At 40.9% G+C, this 16,624-nt stretch overlaps 1 protein-coding gene and 1 pseudogene across 2 annotated transcripts in view; both read right to left on the bottom strand.

Annotated features, from left to right (window-relative positions):
* The window catches only part of LOC117515689 (multidrug resistance-associated protein 4-like), a 216,465-nt gene that overhangs the window by 15,001 nt on the left and 184,840 nt on the right, over nucleotides 1-16,624 (bottom strand). The gene's annotated exons all lie outside the window — the stretch shown is intronic.
* On the bottom strand, nucleotides 541-15,744 carry LOC117518774 (annotated as a pseudogene).

Consider the following 16,624-nt stretch of genomic DNA (forward strand, 5'->3'; position numbering starts at 1 on the left):
AGTGACTGGCCAATCACAGAGCGTGAAGACAGTCAGTTGCCAATCAGGATTTTCCTTCAGCACGAGCACAGATATTGCTGAGTTTTACTCGTATCATGCTCGTGATCATCAAAATGCTTTATCCGTACCAGATACTCATCTGAAATGAGTATCCGGCTCAACCCTACGCTGCAATATAAAAAGTTTTGATATCAGTCAACATTTCTACTTTCCAGAAACATGACATTCAATTTAAATAATATTATTGTGGCTGCAGTAAATAAGTCAAATAGATGCAACACATGTAAAGTAAGTCCTTCCGGCTGCTCCCTTGTTTGCATTTGGGGTCTCCACAGCAAATGTGAGGTGGATCTGCATGTTGAAATAGCATACGTTTTACACTGGATGCCCTTCTTGACGCCATTCCACATTACATGGAGAAATGTGGCAGGGGTGGGGTTTGAACCGCAAACCTGAACCTGATACTAAAACCGAGCACACTAACCACTTGGCCACCACACATAATGACTGATCATTTAGCTTTGCTGCAGAAGAAACCAGTTATAGTTTAGCTGCAGCGCAGTTTACACTGATGAATGCTGTGGTGATGAGCTCTTGGCTTTGGTACCTGGGGTCCACGTTGGCTGTAGCCTCATTGATGATGAGGATGCGGTTCTTCCTAAGGACTGCTCAAGCCAGACACACCAGCTGCCTCTGACCGGCACTAAAGTTAGAGCCTGATTCAGCCAGAACAGTCTCCAGCTTACCAGGCAGCTCCTCCACAACTGGTTTCAGCTGCACCTGCAGAGACGAAGACAACACCAGCAGAGACTTCATCAATGTTTTGGACCACATGGGAAATTTAGGATCCATGGAACTCATTTTGTCCATCTAGTTAGAGTAGACTCTGGGAAATCTGGCTGCCTTAAAGACTGTGAAGCAGCGTGACAATACAAACTAACTTAACAAACAGTCTGCTACTCTGGGACTCAAGTCTGCACTTTGTAGTTGTGTATTCAGTCACTCTTCCATTGCAAACAATAATTTTACTTTATTTCTGTCACTTTTATAGTTTTCTTTAGACAAGTCAGAAGATGTGTCACGTGACACGGTGCTTGCACATAAGGGTTTTCTTTCAGGTTTCTTGGGGCATCCTGTGTGTTTCCCTTCCGATTGCTGCACAGGGTTTTTCTAGGAACAATCACGAGTTCCTCCTCGTGTCTTCTTTTGATTAGTTTTTGTTGCTCTGTTGGACTTTAGTTTCATAACAATATTTTTTTTTTTTTTGTGGTGGTGGTGTTCTTTTTTTAACAATCATTTCTTTTGCATAAGGGAGTTGGATATTGAACATTTCCAAGTCACTGAATGTCTTGGACTTTTATTTTCATCAATCAATACGAAATATGCACTGTGTGGTAAATCTGTCTGGAATATGCAGTTCTCAAAAACTAAGATTGTGCAAGAAGGAGCCTAATGAGGGAGCACCCGTGACAATTCTGAACAAGAGTCATCAGGAGATGATATATCCCCCTAACCCGACAAATCAGTAATACAAAGTGTCGGGAGCCCACCCAGGCACACTCTTCCACTAAATATGAATGAAATTGGCCAAGTGGTTCTTGAGATATTGCGCTAAAGGCCCTGTCACACCTTGACGATTTACCCAGCATATGCCAGTTATATTAAAATCACTGGCATAAGTCCAATAAGTTAAAGGTAAGTTTGTTTTTATAAGTTAAGAGCAAGTTGAAGCATGTTAAAACACGCTGAAGCTCACTGATGTAGATTCTAATAAAGTGAGCTCCTCAAAAAATTTTGGGCATGCTGAAAATTTTCAACGCATGCCAACATGTGACTAATACGTCCCGCACATTTTGGACATAAGTTGTGGGTAAGTTATGTGATTGTTGGCACACGTTTCTTGTAATTTACTCATAAGTCTAAATACGTCCATTAATGCTGGACACTGACTGGCTGAAACCTGCGGCCCTCATGCAAACACACCGTTTCATTCACACATGGGTAAATCTGATCTGTTCATTTCAGTCCAATTCACCATCACAGACAGACATGAAGCCACATAAAGCTCCTGATTTTTGAAAATGACATCTGAAAATACTTTTGTGGCTGGAAATGTAGCAATCAAGTTCCTCTGTGGTTTTTCTGCTGCAGGTGCGTTTCTCTAGCCAGTGTTGCGCGGTGATCACACAGAAGCACTGTGATGATTTAAACTTTTAATGCGGTGTCGCTGTGGTGTGACCGTCAGATGACCTGATCGATCAATCAGGGTGATCATACCAGATTAATGCGCTGTAACTCTTTAAAGCATCATGGCTGTGGTGTGACCATTAGACGACCTGATCGATCAGGTGTGGTCACCACACCGACAGATCACACAACACTTCATTCAGGTCTGATCACACCTGATCGCGGTTGACTGGAGCTTTAAAAGTTTAAATCATCACAGTGTTTCATTATTCAGGTCTGTGATGACTTGATCAGGTCTGATCAGATGACAGTGACGATGATTTAAAAGTTTAAGGAGTCACAGCACTCCATTCATTCACACCATCATTTCCCACAGCCAATCCACACATCAGCATTTTGTACACAATGAAAATGGTCTACCAAGATAAAAAATGAAAATAAAAAAATTAAATAATGTTAAATTACTCTGTTTCTGACCCGCACTAACCGTGCAGTACCGACCCGAACCACTAGGTGGAAACGGGGCTGTCGGCATACGTTGGTTAATTGTCAAGGTGTGACAGCTGCATTAATTTATTAGACGTATGCAAGTGCACGCCAGCATTTTTAATACAGCCGGCATACGCAGGCTAAATCGTCAAGGTACAAGCAAGGGTGGACAGATATGCTGATCGCTCTGTCCCCCATATAATGCCAAAAAGTTACAGGTTTCTGGCGATGTGATTGGGAAAAACTGCATAGAGTGAAACCTGTCTCCTGCAGCACCCGTCACAGCATCATGTTGGACAGAGAGAGAAGGAAAACCGGACCTAAGCTCGTCTTGTGTGTTTTCTGGCAAACTGTAGTTGAATCACCATGTTTTCTATTCCAGTTTTCTATTTGCCACTACAGGGGTGCCAGTAATTCTGAGCATGACTGGACTTGTGGTAATAGATAAATAATGGAATTGAAGTGACTCAGTGTAGCAGTCTGTTTGTCTCCTGTCAGTCAAATAAAATTATAGCCTCAGGTTACATAATACCTTTAATGCCCCTATAATTATACTAGCATGAGATGTCTGATACTGCACAGGAGCTCATACACTTAATTAAATAAATTTTAAAAAAGCCTCTGAATTTTGCTAGTTTTCGAAGGCCGTCCTCCAGTGCATCTTTAACACTGTCCATACTATGTCTATGGGCACATGCTTCTCTCTGTAGCTGTTACTTGCCTCCTCCAGAGCGTTCCACATTTCTTCATCTGTGTGCTGGTTGAACGGGTCCAGGTTCTTCCTCATGGAGCCAGTAAACAGCACAGGATCCTGAAGGTGTAAAGCAGCAAGCGCATTAAAGCTGATTTTGCAGGTTGTTGGAGTAATTTTTGATCTCATTGTAGAAATCAGAGCTCCTCATACTGTTGATAAGGTTAAGTCTTGTCAGCTTCCAAGGAAAACTCAGTTCTGATATTTTTACCATAATTTCATTGTTCTGGTCAATATACAGCGCATTCAGAAAGTATTCACTGCGCTTCACTTTTCCCAGATTGTATGATGTTACAGCCTTATTCCAAAATGGATGAATTAATTTTTCCCCTCAAAATTGTACACATGATACCCGATAATAGCAGTATGAAAAAAATGCTTGTTTTTTTTTGTTTTTTTAAAGATTTTTGCAAATCTATTGAAAATTACAAAAAAAAAAAACAACACGTACAGTAGTGTTCAGAATAATAGTAGTGCTATGTGACTACAAAGATTAATCCAGGTTTTGAGTATATTTCTTATTGTTACATGGGAAACAAGGTACCAGTAGATTCAGCAGATTCTCACAAATCCAACAAGACCAAGCATTCATGATATGCACACTCTTAAGGCTATGAAATTGGGCTAGTAGTACAAAAAAGTAGAAAACGGGGTGTTCACAATAATAGTAGTGTGGCATTCAGTCAGTGAGTTTGTCAATTTTGTGGCACAAACAAGTGTGAATCAGGTGTCCCCTATTTAAGGATGAAGCCAGCACCTGTTGAACATGCTTTTCTCTTTGAAAGCCTGAGGAAAATGGGACGTTCAAGACATTGTTCAGAAGAACAGCGTAGTTTGATTTAAAAGTTGATTGGAGAGGGGGAAACTTATATGCAGGTGCAAAAAATTATAGGCTGTTCATCTACAATGATCTCCAATGCTTTAAAATGGACAAAAAAAAAAAAACAGATACGCATGAAAGAAAGCGGAAAACAACCATCAAAATGGATAGAAGAATAACCAGAATGGCAAAGGCTCACCCATTGATCAGCTCCAGGATGATCAAAGACAGTCTGGAGTTACCTGTAAGTGCTGTGACAGTTAGAAGACGCCTGTGTGAAGCTAAATTATTTGCAAGAATCCCCGCAAAGTCCCTCTGTTAAATAAAAGACGTGCAGAAGAGGTTACAATTTGCCAAAGAACACATCAACTGGCCTAAAGAGAAATGGAGGAATATTCTGTGGACTGATGAGCGTAAAATTGTTCTTTTTGGGTCCAAGGGCCGCAGACAGTTTGTGAGATGACCCCCAAACTCTGAATTCAAGCCACAGTTCACAGTGAAGACAGTGAAGCATGGTGGTGCAAGCATTATGATATGGGCATGTTTCTCCTACTATGGTGTTGGGCCTATATATCACATACCAGGTATCATGGATCAGTTTGGATATGTCAAAATACTTGAAGAGCTCATGTTGCCTTATACTGAAGAGGACATGCCCCTTAAATGGATGTTTCAACAAGACAATGACCCCAAGCACACTAGTAAACGAGCAAAATCTTGGTTCCAAGCCTACAAAATTAATGCCTCGCAGATGTGAAGAAATAATGAAAAACTGTAGTTATACAACTAAATACTAGTTTAGTGATTCACAGGATTGCTAAAAACGCAGTTTGAACATAATAGTTTTGAGTTTGTAGCATCAACAGCAGATGCTACTATTATTGTGAACACCCCCCTTTTCTACTTTTTTTTTTTACTAATAGCCCAATTTCATAGCCTTAAGAGTATGCATATCATGAATGCTTGGTCTTGTTGGATTTGTGAGAATCTACTGAATCTACTGGTACCTTGTTTCCCATGTAACAATAAGAAATATACTCAAAACCTGGATTAATCTTTTTAGTCACATAGCACTACTATTATTCTGAACACTACTGTACGAGGTATCTTATAAAACTAACCGGCAGTTTTATAAAAAAAACAAAAAAACTATATGGATTTGATTGACATGCGATTACACCAATCATGCTTGAACCCTCGTGCGCATGCGTGAGTTTTTTCACGCGTGTCGGTGACTTCATTTCCCTGTGGGCAGGCCTTGAGTGAGATGTGGTCCCGCCCTCTCGGCTGAATTCCTTTGTTTCACACGCTGCTCGAGACGGCGCGTGTTGCTTTATCAAACTTTTTTCTGGACCTGTGAGGAATATCAGAGTGGACACTATTCGAGAAATTCAGCTGGTTTTCGGTGAAAAGTTTAACGGCTGATGAGAGATTATGGGGTGTTTCTGTCGCTGTAAGGACTTCCCACAGAGCGGGACGTCCTGCAGCGCTTCCAGGCGCTTGTCCGTTAAGGTTTCCAACGGAGGTGTTTTTCCTGTCGCGACCCCCCGCGGTCGGGTCCGGCCCGACATGCGACCCTGCCCGCACGTTCTTTCATTACACAATGTCCGTTAACAATGGAATGTCCGAATAAACTCCTCATGCCGACTTCTTCTGAAAGTTCTCTGTTCTCTGACAACTTAATGGGTCAACAGAGCCTGAAATGTGGAAGTTTTCAACTTGAAACGGCGAGACGCTGCCGCCTCGAAGCGCAGATCGCCGTCAGGCACCGTGGGCCGTCCTTACGGCGACACTACCAGACCAAAATCTCTCATCAGCCGTTAAAATTTTTACCAAAAACCAGCTGAATTTATCGAACGGTGTCCACTCAGTTGTGCCTTACAGTTTTGAAAAATTTTTGATCAAACAAAGCAGCAGTCTCTGAGCCATTCCTAAACAATGAAAAAATCGACGAGAGGGTGCGCGACTCCTCACTCAAAGACTGCCCACAGGCGAATGACGTAACCGACAGGTGTGAAAAAACTCTCGCATGCCCACGAGGGTTCAAGCATGTCTGATGTAATCACACGTGATTCAAATCCATATGGTTTTTGAAAAAAATAATAAGGTCGGATACTTTTCTAATAGACCTCGTATATATGGTTCTCCTTTATACATCTCAGTCATTGTGAAATTGTTGAATTGAAAAACACTACTGTACGTAAGTATTCACAGCCTTTGAAATGAAGCTCAAAATTGAGCTCAGGTGCATTCTGTTTCACTGATCATCCTCGAGATGTTTCTACAGCTTAATTGGAGTCCACCTGGGGTACATTTAGTTGACTGGACATGATCTGGAAAGACACACACCTGTCTACATATAAGGTCCCACAGTTGACAGCATGTCACAGCACAAACCAAACATGTAGTCAATGGAATTGTCTGTAGACATCTGAGACAGGATTGTCTCGAGGCACAAATCTGGGAAGGGTACAGAAACATTTCTGCTGCTTTGAAGGTCTCAATGAGCACAGTGGCCTCCATCATCCATAAATGTAAGGAGTTCAGATCCACCAAGACTCTTCCTAGAGTTGGCTGCCTATCTTAACTGAGTGATTGGAGAAGAGGAGCCTTAGTCAGGGAGGTGACCAAGAACCCGATGGTCACTCTGTCAGAGCTCCAGCATTCCTCTCTGGAAAAAGGAGAACATTCCAGAAGGACAACCATCTCTGCAGAAATCCACCAATCAGGGCTGTATGGTAGAGTGGCCAGATGGAAGCCACTCCTTAGAAAAAGGCACATGGCAGCCCGCCTGGACTTTGCAAAAAGGCACCTGAAGGACTTTCAGATCATGACAAACGAAATTCTCTGGTCTGATAAGACAAAGATTGAGCTTGTTTGGAGGAAACAAGACATTGCTCATCAACCAGCCAATACCATCCCTACAGTGAAGCGTGGTGGTGGCATCATGCTGTGGGGATGTTTTTAGGGGCAGGAACTGGGAAACTAGTCAGGATTGAGGGAAAGATGAATGCAGCAATGTACAGAAAATCCTGGATGTAAACCTGCTTAAACGCGCTCTTGACCTCAGACTGGGGTGAAGGTTCATCTTTCAGCAGGACAATGACCCTAAGCACACAGCTGATGTTTCAAAGAAGTGGCTTCACGACAACTCTGTGAATGTCCTTGAGTGGCCCAGCCAGAGCCCAGACCTGAGTCCGATTGATCATCTCTGTCGAGATCTGAAAATGGCTGCGCACCGACGCTCCCCATCCAACCTGATGGAGCTTGAGAGGTGCTGCAAAGAGGAATGCGCAAACGTGGCATCATGTTTAAGAAGACATGAGGCTGTAATTGCAGCTAAAGCTGCATCAACAAAGTATTGAACAAAGGGTGTGAATACTTACGTACAAGTGATTTCTTAGGTTTTTTTTTGTAAATTTGCCAAAAAACAAGTTTTTCATGTTGTTATTATGAGGTGTTGTGATTAGAATTTTGAGGGAAAAATGAATTTACTCCATTTTGGAATAATTCTGTAACATAACAAAATGTGGAAAAAGTGAACTGCTGTGAATACTTTCCGGATGCACTCTATCTAAAGATATTGTCCGTCTCATATCGCATATGATGTCCTTGAGTCTATATAACATGTAGCTAATCGGACTCAAATGTTCCTTGCTGCAATCACGTCTTGTTTATGTTCCCAAGTTACGAGATTCATTCTACATTTTTTGCAAATACAATTTGCATTTCTACTCAAACACTGTTTACAGAAAAGAGAGGCCTTTGTTTGTAGGAGAGACATTTACTTTGAATCTAAATTGAATCTTTTCAGTAGTTTCCAGGAAAATTGATCAACATCAATGATAAATTGTTAAAACTTTTATGCAACACATGACCATCCCACAGAGTTACATAACAACTGCAAAAATAATTTGGTTAAAAAAAAAACAAAAAAAAAAACAAGACACACAATAACTGGATTCACCTCTTTACCTGAGGAATGATGGATATCTTCTGACGCAGGTCATGGAGACCGATGTCAGAGGTCAAAATTCCATCAATGAAGATTTTTCCCTGAGGTTCTGCCAGGCGGAAGAGCGCAGAGATCAACGAGCTTTTGCCAGCACCTGTCCTACCCACAATTCCAACCTAATATACAGGACAGAAGATGTAGCTTTTTTTTATAACAGCCACCAGAACTTCTAATCACCTCAGGCCGGATGTCAACATCAAATAAGCTTTTGGCTGTAAAAATGAAATATTTGACCTTCTCTTTGGGTATGATTGTTGCTCTTAGGTTGTGCAGGACCAGCGGTCCATCTGGACTGTAGGAGAAGTTGACCCGGTCAAAGGTTATCAGGCCTTTACTGGGCCAATCAGGACCCAGGGTGCTTCACTCTCCAGTTCAGAGTACTCCACCACTCTCTCCACTGAAATCATCTGAAGATGCAAGAAACTGTTTCTGGAATGAATTTCTGCACATTTACCTCCATAATGTAGTCTTTATATGACATTAGCTTCATGTTCATACCAAAAAGTCAAACTAAAACTTGATCAGTGCTGTTTACAGTCAAGAATTATACCAAGACAAATTCTGGTACAATATCTTTGAAATAGGAATTTAAATGCACATTTCAAATGTAGTGCTACATCTGAAAACCAACAATGAAATAGCTGTGTAATGAATTTATTGTTTTAACTGAACTGAGTTTTACAACAGTTACAAGCGTTCATGCTTTGCTCTCAACTGTAGTATCACAAATACCCACTGGAGGCACTCACTGACTGTGTATAAGCTCCACTTGTGACGTATTCATTTTCTTCATCATTGTGTGTAACATGAAGGTCAGGTGCACAGCTCAGCGAGGTAAGCTACAACAGTTAACTGCAACCTCATTCTGCCTGGTGTCCATTTGCCAATGCTCTGTTTTGTTGTTGTTTTAAATTGTCAGTAAATTGAAGCAGTTGTGGAAACCTCAACATCACATGTTGACTTGGCTACAGGTAGCCAGAAGCTATGCTGTTAGCTAAGCAGACACCTGTTCTCCTGGTTATTACAACTGGCCCCTGAACATTATTTCCCTCGGACTCTCATTTCATGATAAGCAGTCAAGCATTACTTCAACTTATGTAAACATACTAAAAACTGTGTTTTGGAATAGCGGAGGCTGGTGACAGTGAAGTGTTTGCGCAGCACGGCACACTGACCCGTCTGATTTCTGACAGAGGTTCACATTTCGTGAGGATATTTTTTGATCATGTCATTTTGACATTAGGGTCTGAAAGACAGACTTAACAATGGTGTATCATGAACAAACACATGGCACAGAGTGTGTACACTTCAAAGGCTGTATTCTACAACCCTCTGGCCTTACAAGGCTGCGGAGACCAAACCAACCATTCTGAAATGAGACTTTCTAGCCCATGAAGCATTTTGTGACTGCATCATTAGCTTATCCGTGCAGCCGGTCTGCTCTGTGTCAGCCTGATCCCGTCAGATCTCAGAAGTTAGGCAGTGCAGGATTTGGTTAGTACTTGGATGGGAGACCTCTTCAGAACACCAGCGGCTGTGTATGTTTCTCCAGGTAAGACTGGAGTTGTGTCAGGAAGGGCATCCAGTATAAAACCTGTGCCAAACACAGATGCGGATCTGGTTGTATCCGCTTTGGCGACGCCGAACAATACAGGAGCAGCTGAATGGACAACAACATCATTAGCTTATCTGTGTCAGCGTGATTTTCCTCCAGGCACTCCGGTTTCCTCCCACAATCAAAAACATGCTTATTTAGGGTCTGCTCCTTTCTTTGCCACTGACTACATGTGGAGTTGGGCTCCGGGCACCAGACTGTGGCTGCTCACTGCTCCTAGTGGTTGGATTGTGTCTAACCGTGGGATGGGTTAAATGTAGAGGACAATTTTTACAATGACAATAAAGGCCCTTTTCAATACTTATTTATAATTAATATTTATACTTATTTATTTGTAACATTATGTATTTATAATTGTGCATATGGTGCCCAAAATGGGCTGTTTGATTTTCTAATTCATCAACAATTTTGTCTTGGAAAATAAAATGCACAATGACTCTTGGCATTGTTTGGGTCATGAAGAACACAATTGTTGTAGCCTTTATTTCAGGAGAAAGAAGGCCGCATTCCAAAGAGCCTCCGAGTAGAGACAGACTGGTCGCGTCACTATGGCACACACAGTCAGTGAAGGCAGCCTTCGTAGGATGTGGCCCCTGAATTGAGACTGGTGACTCTTCTAAAGCTTTCTGGAAGCTACATTATTAGGCAAGCTGACACCTGTCCTCTCGATTACTGTTCACTAAAGCAGTATGTATTTAAAAAAATTATGCTGAAACAGCAATGCCATTTTATTACAATTTTTTTTACCTGAAAATGAAGTAACTTACTCACAAAACCTTATGTAGCAACAGTGTGTCTACAAAACAGCAAAGTGAGATGGGCATTAACAAAAGAGACAATTTCACAGAACTCGGTGGTACATTCTTAATGAATGACTCCGTAAATCATACAATGTGAATGATCTTACCAAGTTCTCCACCTCTGCACTCTGCCGAACGCCCCACTGGAACATTCCCATTAGTGTGATGGAATATGACAAAGCCAGACCCACAGAGCCAGCATTCAGCTCTAGCATGACACAAGAAAACAATTTAATACCTTACTACACTGAATCTCATTCAGATTTGCCAGTAAGATCACATTAATGGTGTGATCTTATGATGATAATAAGATGGGATCTCATGTTCCCATCATATTAAATGGCGCTGATATGCAGTTAAAAATTGTAAATTTCTTGGAGTGTTTTTATCTGATGACTTGAGCTGGAATTACAGTATAACACCAGTGAAATTGTTAAAAAGTCTCGACAGCGGCTTTTTTTCTGCGTAAGCTGAAAGAATTCACTCTTAAGAATATTCTCTTAAATTTCTATCATAGTTGCATTGAAAGACTTCTTACAAATGCTATAACTGCATGGTTTGGAAATGCCACTGCAAAAGAAAGAAAGGCTTTGAATACCTTACTTTAATCTCTAGAGCAACATGAAAAAAAAGAAGAAAAAAAAAACCACATCACCACTTACAATCATCTGTGTGATGATCAATAAATTAACTGGTATGCCAATGGAAATGGTCAGGAAAATTAAGAGTTGAGTGTACTTGGTATGAGTGCATCCAAAGACAAAGACCGATGACTGAGACTGTAGTCACATCATCAGACTCGCCGAACTATGTTTTGGATGGTTTGATAAAGACAGTCTCTGGAAACCTGGCCTGTGAGGCCAAGAGGTGTCTGGGATGTAACATCACTGGACAGAGGTGTCTGATGATCAATCAATCAATTCAATCAATCAATTTTATTTATATAGTGCCAAATCACAACAAACAGTTGCCCCAAGGCGCTTTATATTGTAAGGCAAGGCCATACAATAATTACGTAAAAAACCCCAATGGTCAAAACGACCCCCTGTGAGCAAGCACTTGGCGACAGTGGGAAGGAAAAACTCCCTTTTAACAGAAAGAAACCTCCAGCAGAACCAGGCTCAGGGAGGGGCAGTCTTCTGCTGGGACTGGTTGGGGCTGAGGGAGAGAACCAGGAAAAAGACATGCTGTGGAGGGGAGCAGAGATCAATCACTAATAATTAAATGCAGAGTGGTGCATACAGAGCAAAAAGAGAAAGAAACACTCAGTGCATTATGGGAACTCCCCAGCAGTCTAAGTCTATAGCAGCATAACTAAGGGATGGTTCAGGGTCACCTGATCCAGCCCTAACTATAAGCTTTAGCAAAAAGGAAAGTTTTAAGCCTAATCTTGAAAGTAGAGAGGGTGTCTGTCTCCCTGATCCGAATTGGGAGCTGGTTCCACAGGAGAGGAGCCTGAAAGCTGAAGGCTCTGCCTCCCATTGTACTCTTACAAACCCTAGGAACTACAAGTAAGCCTGCAGTCTGAGAGCGAAGCGCTCTATTGGGGTGATATGGTACTATGAGGTCCCTAAGATAAGAAGGGACCTGATTATTCAAAACCTTATAAGTAAGAAGAAGAATTTTAAATTCTATTCTAGAATTAACAGGAAGCCAATGAAGAGAGGCCAATATGGGTGAGCTATGCTCTCTCCTTCTAGTCCCTGTCAGGAGCTGCAGCATTTTGAATTAACTGAAGGCTTTTCAGGGAACTTTTAGGACAACCTGATAATAATGAATTACAATAGTCCAGCCTAGAGGAAATAAATGCATGAATTAGTTTTTCAGCATCACTCTGAGACAAGACCTTTCTAATTTTAGAGATATTGCGTAAATGCAAAAAAGCAGTCTTACATATTTGTTTAATATGCGCTTTGAATGACATATCCTGATCAAAAATGACTCCAAGATTTCTCACAGTATTGCTAGAGGTCAGGGTAATGCCATCCAGAGTAAGGATCTGGTTAGACACCATGTTTCTAAGATTTGTGGGGCCAAGTACAATAACTTCAGTTTTATCTGAGTTTAAAAGCAGGAAATTAGAGGTCATCCATGTCCTTATGTCTGTAAGACAATCCCGCAGTTTAGGTAATTGGTGTGTGTCCTCTGGCTTCATGGATAGATAAAGCTGGGTATCATCTGCGTAATAATGAAAATTTAAGCAATGCCGTCTAATAATACTGCCTAAGGGAAGCATGTATAAAGTGAATAAAATTGGTCCTAGCACAGAACCTTGTGGAACTCCATAATTAACCTTAGTCTGTGAAGAAGATTCCCCATTTACATGAACAAATTGTAATCTATTAGATAAATATGATTCAAACCACCGCAGCGCAGTGCCTTTAATACCTATGGCATGCTCTAATCTCTGTAATAAAATTTTATGGTCAACAGTATCAAAAGCAGCACTGAGGTCTAACAGAACAAGCACAGAGATGAGTCCACTGTCTGAGGCCATAAGAAGATCATTTGTAACCTTCACTAATGCTGTTTCTGTACTATGATGAATTCTAAAACCTGACTGAAACTCTTCAAATAGACCATTCCTCTGCAGATGATCAGTTAGCTGTTTTACAACTACCTTTTCAAGAATTTTTGAGAGAAAAGGAAGGTTGGAGATTGGCCTATAATTAGCTAAGATAGCTGGGTCAAGTGATGACTTTTTAAGTAATGGTTTAATTACTGCCACCTTAAAAGCCTGTGGTACATAGCCAACTAATAAAGATAGATTGATCATATTTAAGATCAAAGCATTAAATAATGGTAGGGCTTCCTTGAGCAGCCTGGTAGGAATGGGGTCTAATAGACATGTTGATGGTTTGGATGATGTAACTAATGAAAATAACTCAGACAGAACAATCGGAGAGAAAGAGTCTAACCAAATACCGGCATCACTGAAAGCAGCCAAAGATAACGATACGTCTTTGGGATGGTTATGAGTAATTTTTTCTCTAATAGTTAAAATTTTATTAGCAAAGAAAGTCATGAAGTCATTACTAGTTAAAGTTAAAGGAATACTTGGCTCAATAGAGCTCTGACTCTTTGTCAGCCTGGCTACAGTGCTGAAAAGAAACCTGGGGTTGTTCTTATTTTCTTCAATTAGTGATGAGTAGTAAGATGTCCTAGCTTTACGGAGGGCTTTTTTATAGAGCAACAGACTCTTTTTCCAGGCTAAGTGAAGATCTTCTAAATTAGTGAGACGCCATTTCCTCTCCAACTTACGGGTTATCTGCTTTAAGCTGCGAGTTTGTGAGTTATACCACGGAGTCAGGCACTTCTGATTTAAAGCTCTCTTTTTCAGAGGAGCTACAGCATCCAAAGGTGTCTTCAATGAGGATGTAAAACTATTGACGAGATGGTATATGGCATTAGAGAACATAAAGAAGGAATCATATCCTTAAACCTAGTTACAGTGCTTTCTGAAAGACTTCTAGTGTAATGAAACTTATTCCCCACTGCTGGGTAGTCCATCAGAGTAAATGTAAATGTTATTAAGAAATGATCAGACAGAAGGGAGTTTTCAGGGAATACTGTTAAGTCTTCTATTTCCATACCATAAGTCAGAACAAGATCTAAGATATGATTAAAGTGGTGGGTGGACTCATTTACATTTTGAGCAAAGCCAATTGAGTCTAATAATAGATTAAATGCAGTGTTGAGGCTGTCATTCTCAGCATCTGTGTGGATGTTAAAATCGCCCACTATAATTATCTTATCTGAGCTAAGCACTAAGTCAGACAAAAGGTCTGAAAATTCACAGAGAAACCCACAGTAACGACCAGGTGGACGATAGATAATAACAAATAAAACTGGTTTTTGGGACTTCCAATTTGGATGGACAAGACTAAGAGTCAAGCTTTCAAATGAATTAAAGCTCTGTCTGGGTTTTTGATTAATTAATAAGCTGGAATGGAAGATTGATCCTAATCCTCCGCCTCGGCCCATGCTACGAGCATTCTGGCAGTTAGTGTGACTCGGGGGAGTTGACTCATTTAAACTAAAATATTCATCCTGCTGTAACCAGGTTTCTGTAAGGCAGAATAAATCAATATGTTGATCAATTATTATATCATTTACTAACAGGGACTTAGAAGAGAGAGACCTAATGTTTAATAGACCACATTTAACTGTTTTAGTCTGTGGTGCAGTTGAAGGTGCTATATTATTTTTTCTTTTTGAATTTTTATGCTTAAATAGATTTTTGCTGGTTATTGGTGGTCTGGGAGCAGGCACCATCTCTACGGGAATGGGGTAATGAGGGGATGGCAGGGGGAGAGAAGCTGCAGAGAGGTGTGTAAGACTACAACTCTGCTTCCTGGTCCCAACCCTGGATAGTCACGGTTTGGAGGATTTAAGAAAATTGGCCAGATTTCTAGAAATGAGAGCTGCTCCATCCAAAGTGGGATGGATGCCGTCTCTCCTAACAAGACCAGGTTTTCCCCAGAAGCTTTGCCAATTATCTATGAAGCCCACCTCATTTTTTTTTTAAATAATCCTGCACCCTCTTGGCCCTTTCTGGAATACTTTAGACACCACTGGTGTATAACCTGGCTATGATTTCCAGCAATGTCTTGGGGATCCCACACATTTTCAGGATGTCTGATTGAGCAGTCCAGTAAAATGAATCAGTTACTTTGCAAAAATCAAAACAAGCTGCAAAGAAGCACTGTCAATATTCACACTTGCATTCTGTGAGTACTTCCCGAGGTTGTGTGCGGTCAGTGATTCATGTTTTAATCATAGAGCCACACTGCTTCTGTTGCTGAGCAGCAAGTAGCTGGGACTGAAGCCTATTCAGAAAAATCCTTGCACAGAGAGCAGTGTAATACAGCGACTCAACACCCATATTTCAATATCAGGAATGGAATATGTTATATGGGCTTTCAAACATTCACTGACAAGAGAATATCTGATCTTATGTTCATAAAATTAACCATTTTCATATATCTTATATGGGTTTGAAAATTTGACCTCTGACCTTTATCCTTGACCAATCCTTGCTAAAATTAAATTACTTTTCTCAGCCATAGGTTCAATGTGCACACATTCTTAAGACTGCTTGCTAACATACAAACTTGGCTTTCTAGCAAGACAATCACAAGAAAATACATATCCAGCAGTGTTGCTAATTACCTTGTCCCAGTAGCAAATCCTGGATTTCCACAGAGACATCCTCCTTGTCCTTTGGCAGCAGCACACTGCTGCTTTTACTGATCTCACTGAGCAATAAGAATCCCTTGGAGGAGCACAAAAGAAAAGGGGGAAATGGTTAAACTTCAGAGTTATACAAGGAATAATCACAGCAATAAATCATCTTATTAAACAAAATACACACATAGCCACAATCATAGTGTCATAATCATAGTGTCCAGAAATATGAATGAGACATCCTGAAAGTCGGTCTGAGGCCAACTGTAGGAGTTCCTGGGTTTTGGGCAAAATTAGACCCATTTGAAGCCTTATTTTGGTTGGCAAACAGAAGCTTGACAAAAATGTCAGGAATATTTTGTCCAGAAAAAAATACAGAATTTAGGAAAAATCCTGAAAATTCCCATGCCTGCATGTCACAAATTATGTGGTAACATTTCATCAATGACACTTGTTAGGTTTGCAATTTACATTTGAATCTGATGGCTATATTGCTAAGGTTGTGATCAATCCGATCCAGTATTGGTATAGGCTTCCGATACCAACATAATTCAAGTATTGGAAAATACTGATCCAAGCTGCTGCATTTTCCGATACCAGAGAAAGCCACGTCCGTGAAACCTCTCAACTGCTGCTGATGGCTCTCTGCTCTGTTTGCTGCTCAGCATGGGGGGGGGAGGTTTCTGAGATGAAGACTAGCTGTTTCTTCTGCGCACCGTAGCCGAGGGTTTTAAACCACTGGTAGTGGCAAATTTCCACC

The sequence above is a fragment of the Thalassophryne amazonica genome, chromosome 1, assembly GCF_902500255.1.
Source record: "Thalassophryne amazonica chromosome 1, fThaAma1.1, whole genome shotgun sequence".
NCBI lineage: Eukaryota > Metazoa > Chordata > Actinopteri > Batrachoidiformes > Batrachoididae > Thalassophryne > Thalassophryne amazonica.